This window comes from Procambarus clarkii, chromosome 81 (assembly GCF_040958095.1).
Source record: "Procambarus clarkii isolate CNS0578487 chromosome 81, FALCON_Pclarkii_2.0, whole genome shotgun sequence".
NCBI classification, from domain to species: Eukaryota; Metazoa; Arthropoda; class Malacostraca; order Decapoda; family Cambaridae; genus Procambarus; species Procambarus clarkii.
The window spans coordinates 24,117,896-24,134,739 of NC_091230.1; the positions used below are offsets into that span (position 1 = coordinate 24,117,896).

The following is a 16,844-nucleotide window of genomic DNA, read 5'->3' on the forward strand; positions in this document are numbered from 1 at the left end:
AATCTCCAATAGATGGGGCGAGAGTCGTGCTATCTCTCGCCCGAGCGAGTCGAAACTTATTTTAGAATTGATATATCTTTGTCCTCCAACAAGATATATTTCCTTTGGTGCACTCGCAATAACGAGCATATCTCTGTCTTTCTGAAGGCATATAATATTTTAGGCTTTATAAGCGTATCTTTGTTAATTACACACTATATTGGCAAGTGCGTAGGCTTCTGCATTCCATGACCGACAAGCTACTGAATGCCACTATAAAAACGTATGTATCTTCACTTGAGCTTTATATATGTCTATGTTAAAGTATTTAAAATGAAGCTTATATTTCTATCTTTCTTGAGACATAAAACATATGTGTTTATTAACGAATTTACGTGAAATAAGCATTGTTCTGAGAGAGAGTTGCTCTGTCGATCAGTCTGTGTGGGGTCGGAGCTCGGCGATTATTAAAACACATGTATCTTCATTAGAACTTTATATATATCTATGGTAAAGTATTTAAAATGAAGCTTATATTTCTATCTTTCTCAAATGGGGATATAGTAGAAAGAAATTATTAAACTTTTTTCATGGCAGGTTTGATAGCTAAAGCTGCAGAAGATTGCGGCGATCATGACTAATGCATAAGGTAGAATACAAATGTTTTCGAACATGTAGAAATGTGACTGGAGTATCCTGTGTGAGGGATGTGGCGAGTGCCAAAACTATTCTGCACAAATTGGTTAGGTTATTGGCTGGCATCATAACATGGTATACTAACATGTTTATTGACGCGCGTGTTACACCCGCTGTTACAATTTGTTACTAAACTGTTGTAGTACAAGTATAGTAAAGTCAAATAGACCTGTCAAGTTTTGTCTGACAACTAAACTGATCTGTTCTCTCGTATATTGATCAAGAATTATGCAAGTGAGTAGAACAATTAATTTGTATTCATACTACTAACACACTGTTGAACGTGTATATGAACACATGAAACTTATTGCGTAAGCTTTTCATTATAAATGTTGAATAGATACATTACACAACCAATTTTCTGTGAAATTCTATTTTTATGTAGTGTAGTACATGCTTACCATCACAATATATATTAAAATATATTCGTCTGTAGGTGTGTAATGTTGCAACACATTGTAATGGTATATAAGTGCCATGTAAATAATACTGTACATGTGTTACATTGTTAAAGTACTGCCACATTACTGTGAGTGCCAGCTGTGAGTGTACTCGGGCTACACCATATAAATCTATCACTGCTGTTTACTTGCAGAGACAGTATAACCCCCAAGGTGAGGCCAGCATCCAGAGTAACAGAAGTAGGTTGACACTGATGGTGCTAGTATATACTGTAGTATAAAGTTTGTGGAGCGGTTCAAGGTAAGTGGCGCAGTAATGTCTTGGGGTCAGCACAGGGATACACTGCCACACTTACTCATGACTTGTTCAAATGTAAAGAAGGTTCAGTGTAATATTTTAATTTTGACTAGCAACTAGTCATTCCTCTGTAATAGATTGAGAGAACATGGCCGAATGGTGTGAAGATAATGAATTTTGGAAGTCCTCCATGTATTGACTGTAATTGCTACGTGACCCTGGTCGACCCATTGCAGCATGAAACTCCACTCCGGTATCACCTCACTTCCTCCGGTAAAGCTACTTTTATGCATTTGATTACTGATCAGTATATTATTTCAATACTTGAAATACTGATCAATAAAAAGAACCCTAGCTGCATGTACGTTAAATCTGGTATAGGTTGGACCTCATTCCCTTTGACCACAGCCCGTCCTCTAGAGTTCCTAGTCACAAAAATTATATACTAAATTACCCAAACGGAATTTAACAGACGACCCATGCATAGAAAACGTGGTTTGTGACTCGCTATGATTTACAGTACATCATATTTTGTCCAGTGGGGAGTTTGACATCAATGAGATGTAAATTATGAATTCATAATTTTGTTCACAACTGCCAGTTTATTTTCTATTTTAATTTACCTGAATTTACCTGAGGACAACTCGATGGGAACAGGTAGCCGACGGCTTGCCAAAGCAACCCACACCCCCCATATTTGTCGTGATGTTTTTTTCAAGCTGAAAGTTAAAATTCAAGTGTTTTGGCATATACAGCTATGGCGTGTAGGTGGTCCCATGGATTTATAACCCTATGGGTGAAAAAGTATATGTTTTCAATCCTATGTTGTTGAGTGTTTAGCTGGACACGTTGTGCCTTGTTTGTATTATATCTGAACTTTTCATCAAGTTGCCTGGATAAATATATGAGCATAAGAACATGAGACGAGTGGAAACTGCAGAAAGCCTATTTGCCCTGTGCAAAGCAGTTTGCATACCAAACATGCTCATTACACATCAAACTCGCACTTAAAATAATCTAGCTATTTCTGAAAAAATAGATCTTAAACAGGAGATGCTTTTTCAGCCATGGCTATAAACTCGCGGAACTATCTACCCACCTAAGCCGTAAATGCTATAACATTACCTTATTTCAAAATCCAGCTTGACAAAATCATTAGAACAAATGGTGAGATCTTTGACAAGCTGGCGGCTTACTGTCCTTATCGAGGCCACTAGAGATATAGTATTCCTTTTGTAAATTCAGGTAAACATAATTTTTGGTCACCTTTGCTCACACACCATTGGTATGTCTAGTGTTCCAAACACACAGTATATTACAGTATTCACTTTTTCTAATACAGAGAAAGAAATATTATATAACTACAAATCTCCAACTCTTAACAAATGCTAATACAGTATGTCATGAATAAGTGTATAAAATGTGCAATACCTGGGTGAACTGTGCTATGAGGACGCTGGTGCTGTGATATGGCAAGAAATGCTTTCTCTTAGCTTAGCATTACTGACACCTGGCATCTATGCAGCTCCCAAAACTTGAGTACTGGGTCCTAACAAGGTAAAAAAATCTTAATCTTGAAGACTAATCTTGTTTTGTTTTTATCTTTTGTTGCAAACATCTTGTGCTGATTACTATTGTGTGGAAGATATGGTGAATAGTGGGTGTCATTTAGATCATTAACCACAGCTTCCAATATTGTGTTCCCTTCCCTGGTCATGTGCCTTCCTAACCCATGCAATTGGGAAGGTAGTATTAATGATGAAAGAATGAATGTAAGCAACGTTTTGGAATGTACAATTCAAAATAAACTAAGCATAAGGTTTTAATTTTTTGTAAATATTTCAGCTTTCTTTTGAATAAGTATGAAAAAATTAATAATAAAAATTGTAATTAAGCATATATTTACCAGTGCTGCTTGAATTAACACTTGTATATCACAAATCTCATTCAAATGACTAAATGCTAACTCCAATAATAATGCAATCATATAGTAAATAACTGCCATCTCACTAATGATACAGGTGACTGTGTGGAGATGCACAAAGTACGATACAGCGGGGAGTGTTCAAACTTTTTGAAGAAACTGAACCATCATACATGTATACTGTATTAGTTATATTCACTGGAATGTTTATTTAAATAGTTAATCATGTTTACCATAAGCATAAGTACAACCATCTATTTATATTTTATCAAATGAATTGGTTGTTTGGATGTGATCACTATTCTTTGCATGGTTCAATATCTGGAGCAGTTTGTTAATTGCAAGTGCAGATAATCTTATGCATTGAACCTATTTCTATATTAGTTTATTTGCTGTCATATATGGAAGGCATTCTTAAAGATGTGTTGCTAAAGGCATAATATATATATGTATTTCAAAGAGACTGATCATTTTGAGAGCTAAATCAATAAACTTTTACTTCCAAATTTATCACTTTTTCAAATTGGTAGAAATATAAGTAAATTTTTACAAACAAAATAGATTCTGCAAATTGTGTTAATTCTGATCTGTTTCCAGTTAAAAATAATTTTTGTTATACTGTTATTTTAACTGTTGTATGCAAGACTGATAAGAATTAAATTGGTTCTTAATACAGTACAGTATTGTACTTTCATTGAGAACACAAAACAGTAGTAAATCATTGATGATAAATATTTCATCCAACCTCTCTTTTCCCATCTCACAAAAATACACAAGGAATCCCAAACAAGCTTCTGAAAAAAGTTTGAAAACCCTTGCTCCTGAGAACATTGGAATAGCTAATCTTGCCACCGCTGTTGCATGTGCTACTTACAGATGGTGGCAGGTCTGGGTGTTGTTGGTCCTCACAGGCAAAAAAGTAACCCTGTTTCTCTTTCAGCAGCACAAATCTGACATGTTTTTTTTGGATTTCAGAGGTGCCAGTGCCAGACAAAATCCTGAAGCCGCTACCCTTCGTACCAGGTCCTACCATGGTCAAATTTCCCCCTCATCACCAACCACACCAGCAGGTACCCTCTGCCCCATCACGTCAGTCAACACGTCCTCTCCCAGACTTTAGTAACACAGTTGGACCTGATTTTGGACCAGTTACTTTTAATGAATTTGGTGGTAATTTGGGATTTGGCAACAACAAGAATGACTTTGGGGATTTGGGCTCTCCAAATCAAGGAGCTAGAGCGCCACCCTCTGGTCACCGGCCACCATCACATCATCGGCCCTCTCCGCCTCGACATATTCCCCGCCCTTCTCCAACCAGGTTCCAACCTCGGCCTGAGCCAGTCAGGCCAAGACCACCACCACCTCGTCCACCCAGGCCAGCTCACAGCCGGCCTGGAGCCTTTAGCAGTGTTGGATTTGGTTCCTTTGGTAGTGGGGGAAGCTGTGTCAAATACACAGATGACATCTGTCTTGACACTGAAGAATATCCACAGTAAGTTCCTTCCTCACATTCTAGTTACACAGTATTGTAGTGTGTTTATCCTATTCCATCAGTCTTTTGTATTAAAATAATCAAACATTTATTTCATAAAGTGTCTGATGGTGTGGTGTTTGCAGTGAGGCAATTCTGTCATCATTGGTACGTGACCCATCCCGTGCTGATACCATGATGGCTGAGGTAAGGTCACAGAGTGCTGACGACTTGGTGGATGGAGTGACATCAGCCCAGGAGACAAAGTATGACTACAGTATCAGCATTATTTCGGTAACAGGTACACCATGCTGCAATCTTTTTATCAGCTGAGTACATACTGGATCATTTAAATCTCCATGATAAAATATGAAACATTATTGTTAGTTTACATCTGCAAATTTAATATAGAGCAAACAAATATCATTAATTTTTAATTAAAATATGTATTTATAAACTTACCTGACTATAATTTGTTTGGAAGCGACTTGTAGTAAAGTTACCGTTTTTGTTTAGGCGTTCAGACACAATCAACCATGCTCATCGGGACTTTGCTCAAGATGGTGGGTTCTTGTGCCCAGCTGAAGTGAAATATGCCAGACCGAAGCGAGCCAGGAACTCTAAGGGAGCATGGAAGTACATTGTAAACATGGACAAGTATTCCCAGACCATCCGCATGGAGAAGTGCATGTAAGTACCAGTGGATCTCTTGACACTAGTGTGATATGGAGTAAAACTGATGATTGAGAGAGGCTTCCCATGCCCTATGCATTTTTGTATAAATATTGGAAAGGATCATGTGAAATCTATAATGTACAAGGAATTATGACATCAATGGTAAGCATAACTCATAAATGCTAATTCTGTACATTGCATGTTTGTACATAGATTCTCTTCAGTGAACCTCGATGTATCATTTACAGTATAATATTAGACTGAGATCTGACCTTTATTTTGAGCTTAGTAAAATATATCCAGTAAAGGCAGAGATGTATTGTATGTGTGTTAATCCTACCACTGCTGCATTTGTTTCTTGGGCTACATGCTGTGTGGGGCATTTTACAATAGTCCACAAATAAATCAAACACAAAATTATAGAGAAAATGATGGCGAGTTTGGGGAAAAGTAAGCAAATTATTCTAGATGCTATAGTTTGGCACAGTAGTGAGAGTCTATGAAGGGTGGATTTATGCCCAGACAAAGGTAAAATAATTTTGATGGCAATATACAAAATTTTATTTGCCATAATGTGCATTTGGGGGCTGAAAAGGTGGGTTTTGTCCTCTCGGTAGTTTACCCCCATTTTCCCAACAGTAATATAAACACTAACATGTTTGAAAAACATGAGATTACAGAGGAATAAAGTACAATACTGTATCCCCCCCCCAAGCAAATAGTGTCATCCTTATAAAACTATAGGTTTTATTGTAAGGTACTATGTAGACAATGGGGAAATTACACACACAAATCTAGCTGCAATACATTCACTTTGTGTACTAAATTACTAACTGTATCCTCTTGAGCTGACACGGAAAAGAATGAAAATTTGTATTTGTCAGTATTGGGCTCAACTTGCTAACTGGCACTAAATTTATTTCACTTGTACAGATTTTACAAAAATTATAACTTTTGGTACAAGTAGGGAATTGTTTTAACATCTAATAAACTTCCTCTTTTGTGTTGGTTATGTTAAGCAGCAAAAATGCAGGAAGACACTTGCAAAAATAACGAGTTTGTTGTATGTAATTCACTTGTGTATCCACACAAGTGAAATGAGTCGGGGTTTAAAGCAGAGGGCAAGGGGGGGGGGGAAGGGGGGTCTCAGAAAGCAAGACACATGTAGGGCAAGTGTTTAACTCTCATCACCCCTGCAGGAAGCCTGGTGGAGCGTGCAGCTATGTGTCGCATCACTACCGTGCCACTTGCAACCAGGTCTACAACTACCATCGACTACTCTCCTGGGATGATGGACGGGGCCTCCACATGGATATCTTTAAGGTGACTCAAATTCTGCAACTTTTCAAATTATATACTAAAGTATGTTTAAATTATTATATTAATAATACTTAATGTTTTATAATCTATGAAATTATTACTTACAAAATGGCTAGGTAGTTCTTTGATTTATTTTAAAGCCTATCCTACTGAGGGGCCCTTTATTTGCTTCCTGTAGACTCTTGTACATATATAAATCTTAATACCTAATTTTGTATATTCAGGAGTTTATGTACTACTGTATATTATACTGCATATACATTTGTACCCGTCGAATGTACTACACTGTGAATTCATGCATCATATGTAGTACATAATGGGTTACAATTTACTAAATTATGAGGTGACACATTAGAATGCAGTACTGTAATAAGTGTACCTGGTCTTTTAAAATGGTTACTATTACAGGTACCAAGCTGCTGTTCATGCCACATCCAGGGGTATGCCTATGTCTTCCCACCACTCAACAAACACCAGAATGCAGCTGGGTCAGAGCATGTCATCCAGACAGTACCCGCACCTTCACGTGATATGAGCAATGAGGACCCAGATAGTGGCACACCTGCTCCAGGTTAGTAACTTGCCCAGACTCCCTCTTCAATAGTGACATATGTCCTCATTTCCTCATACCTGCACTAGCCAAGTTTCATCACCAGGCAAAATAGTTTTCTTTTTAAAATTGCTTGTTTGCATGAGGCATCTTAAGTCATTTCACAGCAGCAAGAGTAAACACATTTTTAAAATTCAAATAGCATTAATGCTGAGAATTTAATAAAGCATTACACCTAGTAAGTATTGAATATGATTATTATTACTGGAATAGAGAAGTATGGAAGATATTTATCAGACTTTCCTTTTTATCATAAAAATTCTGTGACATATCCCAGATGAAATACTCATGTTGTCCACATTATAACAAATTTGTATTTACAAAAACTTTCAAATGATGGCTTAAGGTGGGTTTATGATAACTGCATACAAATATTATCGGGCTGGTTTCTTGAGTATCTTAACCAGCAAACTTCCACCCTAACCCAGGGCTGGTATAGGTAGTGAATTTTTCTGCTTTGAATTAGCAGCATAAGAAAAGATAAAGAATACAGCCAATTTAAAATTTGTATTTATTACAGCACTTATAAACAAAATTTATAACATTTTTTTGAAATACTAAACTACAACATGTTTCGTACTATCATGACTAATGTATGTTATATGGTGGTTTTAATATTGCTGAACTACCTCTGGTAGCACAAGGCCCTGATAATCCCCGGAACAGTGAAGGTGGGCCATCAGTGCGGAGGAGAAGACCTGGTCAGCGCTCCGAAGGATCCAGGCAACCGGGACCTTGGCCTGCCAGAGATGAATCGAGCCATGGCCTACGCAAGTGAGTGGTAACTCCACCTTTTGTACTTGAATGAGAGGTTACATTCACTGATCTGCAGGAAGTTGCACTTCACCTCCCACTACTCCTTCCTTACTTGCAGGTACAGTTCAATGTCACCAGTCACAGGTACTTAATCACCAGGGTGGGCTCCAGTTCCCTTCATAGTAAAAATTATTACATACCTATTGTTACGGTGCCCTCTCCTATTTCTTTCGTTTGCCGGCTTAAAGAGTCATATCAGCTCTCCCTACTGATTCTCTGAGGTTCAGGGAGTCTAATGATATATGTGGCGACCAAACCGGCTGCCATTTAATGGAAGGAGGTTATATTATAAGTTGTAAATAAAGGAAAATTGGCGCCCTGTTATAAAATGAAACAGTATCCCCTACGGCAGATATGACCTTTTGGAAGGGAGACAAGCCGATCGCGGATTGGCCGACGTAGGTCGCGGGCGACAAATCAGGGCCCGCCATGACGTCACCGAGTGCCCCGGGCGGCGCCAACGTGAGAGTTGTACTGACCGTGGAAGCGACAGGACGCGCCTCGGTCTGCTCTCAAAGATTGGAGGCTCTGCAAGCCTTGTTCAGTGGATTGAGCTGGCCTGCGCAGCCTACCACAGTTATTGGAGACCCTGCGCTTCTGGGAAGCAAAAGAGGAACCAAGTTCAGTGAGCAGAGAAGTGCCCAAACTTGGAAAATAGTCGGCGACGACGCTGGGCGGCGCCGCTGGCTGGACGTTGAGGTCTGGAAGGTGGGCGAGCAAGCTAGCTGTGACTGGGGTCACATCCACTGAGAATCTTGGAAGGCCGACACCGTGCCTAGGACAAGGAGCGACGCCCTGTGGGAGAGGCGAGTGTGGGGAAAAATAGTGATTAGCTCAGCGCCCATCGATGAACCAGGATTGGGGCAGCTGAATCTCAGGGATTGGAACGGCGACGACGCGAAGGCTTCACGACACCTGAGGACCTGTGGAACGTCCTGGATCGTCGAGGATCGACCCAAGGAAGCGTGGGAACCTCACACCATCGAGGGACAGGCGTCGTGAGCCAGGAGTGTAAGGTAGATCATTTTTCCCTCCCATTACCCCTTGTATGAGTAGGCTAGTTAGGCCACAATATTTACTTGTGTATGTGGCAGCAAGACTTTATTACTTTAATAGTAGAGTAGGCTGCAAAGCAGCTTGTGTCCAGGACTGTCAGAGAGGACAGTGTGTATGGATGGCAGGACAGTGAAGAAGAGGTGCCGACGTGGTGAAGAGGCCCTCCTGTGAGAGTGTGAGACTCCTGTCTTCCTGCCCAGTTGAAGGAGAGTTGGAGGTCGTGGAAGAAGAGGCTGACGATCTCCAGATTCATCATCCATATTCCATATTCATGTATTACTTGCGATTGTGTGTGTGTGTTCATATAATTTGCATCAGTAAATCCACACATTTTATTACTGTGTTTGAGTGTGCCTCCATTTATGATATTTCTCTATGAGCATACATTTCTGGCTACAAACAATATATAATACACCCACTGAACTGCATTGCTGGGGTGCAGATATAATAACCCAGCTGGCGACCTTGCTAAGAGGAAGATAGAGAAGACAGGCGGGAAAGGAGTTCCTGCAACCTTTTTTTGTCTGGCAGGCAAGACTCAGGGAGGTTATGGTTATAGGTAAGCCTGAGTCTTCCTTCACTCCCCCACGGGTCTAGGCCGGAACTGTTAACAGCAGTTTCCCCGTGTTTGACTGAAGGGCTTCCAGGGTGAATCAGTGGCACCCCTTTGTGGTGGAAGCAAAGACCTGCGGAGGTGGGCATTGTTGGTCCTCTCTTGTGTGACCAAGGAGACTCCGGTGAATCCAGGGAGTCGGAGGGGCTGAGTATTTGGGCCTTTGAGCCCCTAGCAACCGAGTGTTAGCAGAGCCCCGGACCGCCCACCCCCACGTGACAAGAGAACTGGCGACCTTGCCAGGATTCGAACCCCAGTAGCCAAGAACTGGGAACTTCGCCAGGAAGCGTGGATCAAGCTACAGTGTGGACGAAATGTTAAGACAAGTGTTGCCAGGGTACTAATACAGTGTGGCCAGTGAATTCGGTGGTACTGTTACTCAACCAGCTAAGGGGCTGAAACTGTGAAATTAGTGCCTACTAACTTGTCTGTGCTCTCGTGTATGCTCAATGATATAGAGATGGAGGAGGACAAAGTAAAGAAATTTATTGACACAAGGGACGAGAGAATTTTGGAAGAGTGTACCAAGGCCCAGCTCCAACAAGTGGCAAACCACTTTGGGATCAGGTTGAGGACGACTAAGGTAGCGGAGCGAAGGATAGAGATCATGGCACAACTCACAGCTCGAGAGGAAGCGACGGGAGAGGAGCTGTCCCGAGGAGAGCCGTCGCAAGGTGAACCGTCCCGACTAGGGCCACCCCAAGCGCCTACCAGTGTGGAGAGAATTCACAGTGAACATGGGAGCAGTGGAAGGTCCAGCTGTAGTAAGAGGAGCCTACAACTGGAAATAATGAAGATGCAACTGGAAGCCCAGCTGCGACGAGAGGAGAGAGAAGCGCAAATGCAGCGAGAGGAACGTGCGGCTGAGCTGCAGCGAGAGGAACGTGCGGCTGAGCTGCAGCGAGAGGAACGTGCGGCTGAGCTGCAGCGAGAGGAACGTGCGGCTGAGCTGCAGCGAGAGGAACGTGCGGCTGAGCTGCAGCGAGAGGAACGTGCGGCTGAGCTGCAGCGAGAGGAGCGAGAAGCTCGGCTGCAGCGGGAAGAAGGAGAGAGACAACTGCGACTGGAGGAGATAAGGGCAAAGAAAGAAGTCGAATTGCGTCGCGTTGAACGTGGTCTGCCCTCACTACCTGCACGGCGGGATGACCTCAAGGTAAGGGAACGTGACTTACCTACGTTCGAACCACAAGAAGCTGAGGCGTTCTTCGAACACTTTGAACGGATAGCGACTCTGAAGGAGTGGCTGGAAGATGATTGGGCTGCTCTGGTCCAGGGCAGGTTGACTGGTGAGGCCCGGGAAGCCTATAACATGCTGGACCTAGAGGAGTGTACTAGTTATGACGCGATTAAGAATGCGGTTCTCCACTCATTCCGGCTGACTCCGGAGATGTACCGGAAGCGGTTCAGAGAGTGTACAAGAGCGTCGGGAAAGACTTACGCCGAGACCGCCAGGGATATGGAACGGAAATTCCTACGATGGTTGAAGGCGGAGGAAGCGGAGTCGGTGGATGATGTTAAACGACTGATAGTGATGGAGAAGTTCATGTCGGTGCTCCATCCTGAGTTGCGAGTAAGGGTGAGAGAAGCAGGTATTAAGGACCTGAAGGCTGTAGCGGATCGAGCCGACATGCTGGAGGAGGCACTACATATCAGGAGGGAGGGGCCGCCCAGACACTCGCCTTACCCCAGGTCGGGAGGGAACCTTAGGAGTTCAGGAGGAGCGAGGACGAGTGGGGACTCTCCCAAGAGTAGTGTGCCCGATGAAGTGACGCGGTTCAAGAGCTCAAGAGACGCGGGGAGGAAGCCCCAAGCTGTGAGCAGTGGACCTAACTCGGGAGCAAGTGCTGCAGTCCCGGATACGACGACAGGGAGTCCAAGGAGGACCCAGGGAACGTCTGCAAGTGGTACCGCCAGAGTGACTAGCGAGTGGCCGCCCAGGGGAGGCAGCCGATGCTACAACTGTGGCGTGAGAGGACATTATGCCCGCGAGTGTGAGGAGCACCAAAGGAATGTAGGATTAATGTTGGAAGAGGAGAGAGTGTTTGTTCACACCCCATATCATAGTGGACCCAACGTGAATGGTTGGGAAATGAAGTTGGATGAACATCCCTTCGTTTTCGGGGCCAACGTGAAGTTTGGAAAGTCAGACCCAGTGGAGGTTGCCGTGCTTCGAGATACGGGTGCTGACATAAGTATGGTGACCAGGAGTATTCTCCCCAAGGAATTTAATGACTCACCTGTGGGAGTGGTGAGGATACGCAGTGTGGGGGAGGAATACAGGTTGCCACTTCACGAAGTACAGCTGATTGCCGACTGCGGAGTCGAGAAAGCTATAGTAGCTGTAGCCCCTAAGTTACCCCTAGAGCATGTGCAGATGGTGCTGGGTAATGACCTCGGAGGAGGCAGGATACAACCCGATTGGGCCAGGAGTGCCTATGTTGCAAGCAGCGGTACAACCCTGCCAGGTGAGGTATCGGTCGTTCCAGATGGTGGTGAGGAAGCCGACTTCGCCAGGGAAAACGTCGCCAGAGACGACGACAACGAGGGCGAGAGTGCAGAGAGGTCGTCGGAGGTTGTGGAAAACCCCGACGGGGACCTCCGACTAAGCCTGATGATGCGTGTGGAGGAGTGGCGAGGAGCAGCTGTACAAACGCCTGGGGCGGTGAGGAGGCTGCAGACCGCACTCCCTCCATACAGAAACGTGAATAAAGTAAGCTCAGTGGATGAGCGAACGGCAGTGAGGGGCAGAGTGGAGGAACCACGACGCAGTGCACCCTATGCCGGCCAGATGAATAGTGGTAGGTGCAAGATGAACCACCGTGGTGAGGTGAGCCACAGGGAGGTGGATGAGCCCAACCACGAACCGAAGAAGACGTCTGCAGGGAAGAGAATCTCATGGAGGAGTGAAGATGTTCGTCGGGAACGAAGGAGCGAGTGGTATAGGAAAGGCAATACGAAGAAAGCAGGGAATAGGTACACCCAGGGTAGGCGCCAGCCTAACCAGAGGGGCATTGGGCCATCACAAAAGCCTAGTGTGGAAGAGAGGAAGCTGCTGGATGGAGTACAGGTTACAAGTGCCACTGTGAGGAGACAACGCACCTACGGGAGAAGAGGAATCGAGAAGAGAGAAGATTGGCGAAGAGGAGATCATGAGAGGAAACATGGAGTACCTGTAGGACGCAGTGGAAATGCAAGACTATCTCGGAGTGCACGACGCGGTGGAGGCGCCGCATGCACTGAATCTTACAGTGGTAACGAGCCGTGGGAGTACACTCGTAGCCACGGAGAGGGGATTTCTTGTAGATGTTCAGGGAACACCCATCACACCCGGTACTATGCGAGGTGGAGATACAATGAGGCAAGTGACTGGCAAAGTGGTATGAGCCACGTCACCAACTGAAGGAGTGACACTTCAGGAACGGAGGGAGCAAGAGTATAGGTTGCCCTCTTGAGTGCTGCTCTTCCGATATGACTCTTATTTTAAGGGGAGGGGTATGTTACGGTGCCCTCTCCTATTTCTTTCGTTTGCCGGCTTAAAGAGTCATATCAGCTCTCCCTACTGATTCTCTGAGGTTCAGGGAGTCTAATGATATATGTGGCGACCAAACCGGCTGCCATTTAATGGAAGGAGGTTATATTATAAGTTGTAAATAAAGGAAAATTGGCGCCCTGTTATAAAATGAAACAGTATCCCCTACGGCAGATATGACCTTTTGGAAGGGAGACAAGCCGATCGCGGATTGGCCGACGTAGGTCGCGGGCGACAAATCAGGGCCCGCCATGACGTCACCGAGTGCCCCGGGCGGCGCCAACGTGAGAGTTGTACTGACCGTGGAAGCGACAGGACGCGCCTCGGTCTGCTCTCAAAGATTGGAGGATCTGCAAGCCTTGTTCAGTGGATTGAGCTGGCCTGCGCAGCCTACCACAGTTATTGGAGACCCTGCGCTTCTGGGAAGCAAAAGAGGAACCAAGTTCAGTGAGCAGAGAAGTGCCCAAACTTGGAAAATAGTCGGCGACGACGCTGGGCGGCGCCGCTGGCTGGACGTTGAGGTCTGGAAGGTGGGCGAGCAAGCTAGCTGTGACTGGGGTCACATCCACTGAGAATCTTGGAAGGCCGACACCGTGCCTAGGACAAGGAGCGACGCCCTGTGGGAGAGGCGAGTGTGGGGAAAAATAGTGATTAGCTCAGCGCCCATCGATGAACCAGGATTGGGGCAGCTGAATCTCAGGGATTGGAACGGCGACGACGCGAAGGCTTCACGACACCTGAGGACCTGTGGAACGTCCTGGATCGTCGAGGATCGACCCAAGGAAGCGTGGGAACCTCACACCATCGAGGGACAGGCGTCGTGAGCCAGGAGTGTAAGGTAGATCATTTTTCCCTCCCATTACCCCTTGTATGAGTAGGCTAGTTAGGCCACAATATTTACTTGTGTATGTGGCAGCAAGACTTTATTACTTTAATAGTAGAGTAGGCTGCAAAGCAGCTTGTGTCCAGGACTGTCAGAGAGGACAGTGTGTATGGATGGCAGGACAGTGAAGAAGAGGTGCCGACGTGGTGAAGAGGCCCTCCTGTGAGAGTGTGAGACTCCTGTCTTCCTGCCCAGTTGAAGGAGAGTTGGAGGTCGTGGAAGAAGAGGCTGACGATCTCCAGATTCATCATCCATATTCCATATTCATGTATTACTTGCGATTGTGTGTGTGTGTTCATGTAATTTGCATCAGTAAATCCACACATTTTATTACTGTGTTTGAGTGTGCCTCCATTTATGATATTTCTCTATGAGCATACATTTCTGGCTACAAACAATATATAATACACCCACTGAACTGCATTGCTGGGGTGCAGATATAATAACCCAGCTGGCGACCTTGCTAAGAGGAAGATAGAGAAGACAGGCGGGAAAGGAGTTCCTGCAACCTTTTTTTGTCTGGCAGGCAAGACTCAGGGAGGTTATGGTTATAGGTAAGCCTGAGTCTTCCTTCACTCCCCCACGGGTCTAGGCCGGAACTGTTAACAGCAGTTTCCCCGTGTTTGACTGAAGGGCTTCCAGGGTGAATCAGTGGCACCCCTTTGTGGTGGAAGCAAAGACCTGCGGAGGTGGGCATTGTTGGTCCTCTCTTGTGTGACCAAGGAGACTCCGGTGAATCCAGGGAGTCGGAGGGGCTGAGTATTTGGGCCTTTGAGCCCCTAGCAACCGAGTGTTAGCAGAGCCCCGGACCGCCCACCCCCACGTGACACTATGCATTGTCCTTTATTTTCAGCATATTGTTTTACCTGTACCTTTGTTCTTAGTTTTATTCTTTCATAATTACCTCCCGACATGGTTTGATATTCAGCCTTCACCGGAGAAAATATCAGAAAGGTAGAGCACACACAAACAGAATTACGTGGTAACCATTGGCAACAATCATTATCTGGGTCGAACCGCTGGTCAGTCACTAATGTGCCCCACAAGGTGGCAGCATTGACCACCAGCAGTCTTGGAACACCAGAGGAAATGTCTAGGGAAAATAGCACCTACCGCAAGCACTGAAATTGCGCCTGTCCAAAGATCTGATGCCCATCTTTTGGATAACTTTACCATAAAATAAATATAATAAGCTTAAGGGTATGAAATAAATCCTTTAACTATATATTATAATACCTGTACTGTAATATAATAAAAAACAGATCGTACATCTAAAGATTGTCAATTTGATATGTAGTTGTGACGTGGATTGTTATGCCCCACATGTAAGGTCTTGCATTTATCGACATTAAACAGCGTTTGCCAGTTATCTGACCATTTGTGGAGTTCATGTAGATCTCTTTGAAAGGCCTCGATATCACTTTCACTTTCCACTTTACCATAGATTTTAGTGTCATCTGCAAATTTGATGTGGGTTTGTAATATTCTCGGCTGTCATTAATGTATATGACAAAAAGGGTTGGCCCTAAAATGGATCCCTGTGGCACCTCACTTAGCACAATTTTCCAGTCAGATTCATTTACATCTAGCACAACTTTTTGTTTTCCATGTTTGAACCACCTTTAACCATTTCGGTATTCTCCCATTTTTTCCATGTGCCTGTAATTTCCTTGCCACTCTCTCGTGTGGTAAATTGTCAAATGCTTTAATAAAACCCTACAAGCTACATCTCCCATAAGTCCTTTATCTGAATAGCTGGAATTAGGTAAATTCATTTACTTGCCCTAAATTCATCATTAGCTGATAAAACCCTAATAATAATGTTTCACCTTCAGCAGAATGCAGGAAGTGGAGGAGCAATCTCAGGAGGTTAGCCATCCCCCCAGCAGCAGGATGAGGCCACATCCTCGTGACTCGGCTAAGGCCAAAGATAACAGTGACAAAGTCAACTATGGCTACCACCCCATCATCGACTTCTTCAGTCCATACAGGCTCCAGAGTAAGAGAGAATAAAACAGATTTTCCATCAAGAATGTGTTTTCTAGAGGCTGTGAGAGCAGCCTGGGCAATGGATCCTAGTTTGGTCCAGGCATTTATCTGGGTTTTATTAGTGGAGCTTTTACTTTAATGTGACTGTTAGAAGTTGACATAATTTATTTTATTTAAAATTTTAACTGAGTAGACTTCTTAAAACACATGTTGCATCCTATGTTCCAATTGATAGCTTGGACAAAAGTTTAGGTAATGAGTAGAATTTCAAGTAACATGGACAAGCAGTATAATAGGGACTGCACAGTAGTAGCTTAATAAGCCTTGTGCTTTAATGAACATGCATAATGACCCAAATTTTTCAAAACAATAAATTTTATACTAAATCATGAGTACAAGATTAGCTACATTTTGTTTACGTGTATTTTACTCGTGCTGTGCATACACACTCGTACACATTAGTTGTATGGGGTCCATATCTCAAGAAGCACATCAATAAACTGGAAAATAAGAAAAGGTTCAAAAACATGCAATAAATGGCTTCCGGAACTGGAAAAAACAAGAGCTGTGAGTAGCGGCTAAAG

At 43.9% G+C, this 16,844-nt stretch overlaps 1 protein-coding gene and 1 pseudogene across 2 annotated transcripts in view; one reads left to right on the top strand and one right to left on the bottom strand.

Annotated features, from left to right (window-relative positions):
* Positions 1-5,369, bottom strand: part of LOC138357999 (uncharacterized) — a 381,281-nt gene extending 375,912 nt beyond the window's left edge. Inside the window, exon 1 of one of the 2 annotated variants that reach the window (XM_069315415.1) lies at positions 5,232-5,369. The gene's annotated coding sequence lies outside the window, so the exon portion shown is untranslated. Of the gene's footprint in view, positions 1-2,805; positions 3,324-5,231 lie in introns of those variants that run through there. The other variant, XM_069315416.1, reaches the window with a different exon arrangement.
* On the top strand, positions 1,172-16,284 carry LOC138358094 (uncharacterized; annotated as a pseudogene).
* Positions 16,285-16,844: the final 560 nt, after the last annotated feature.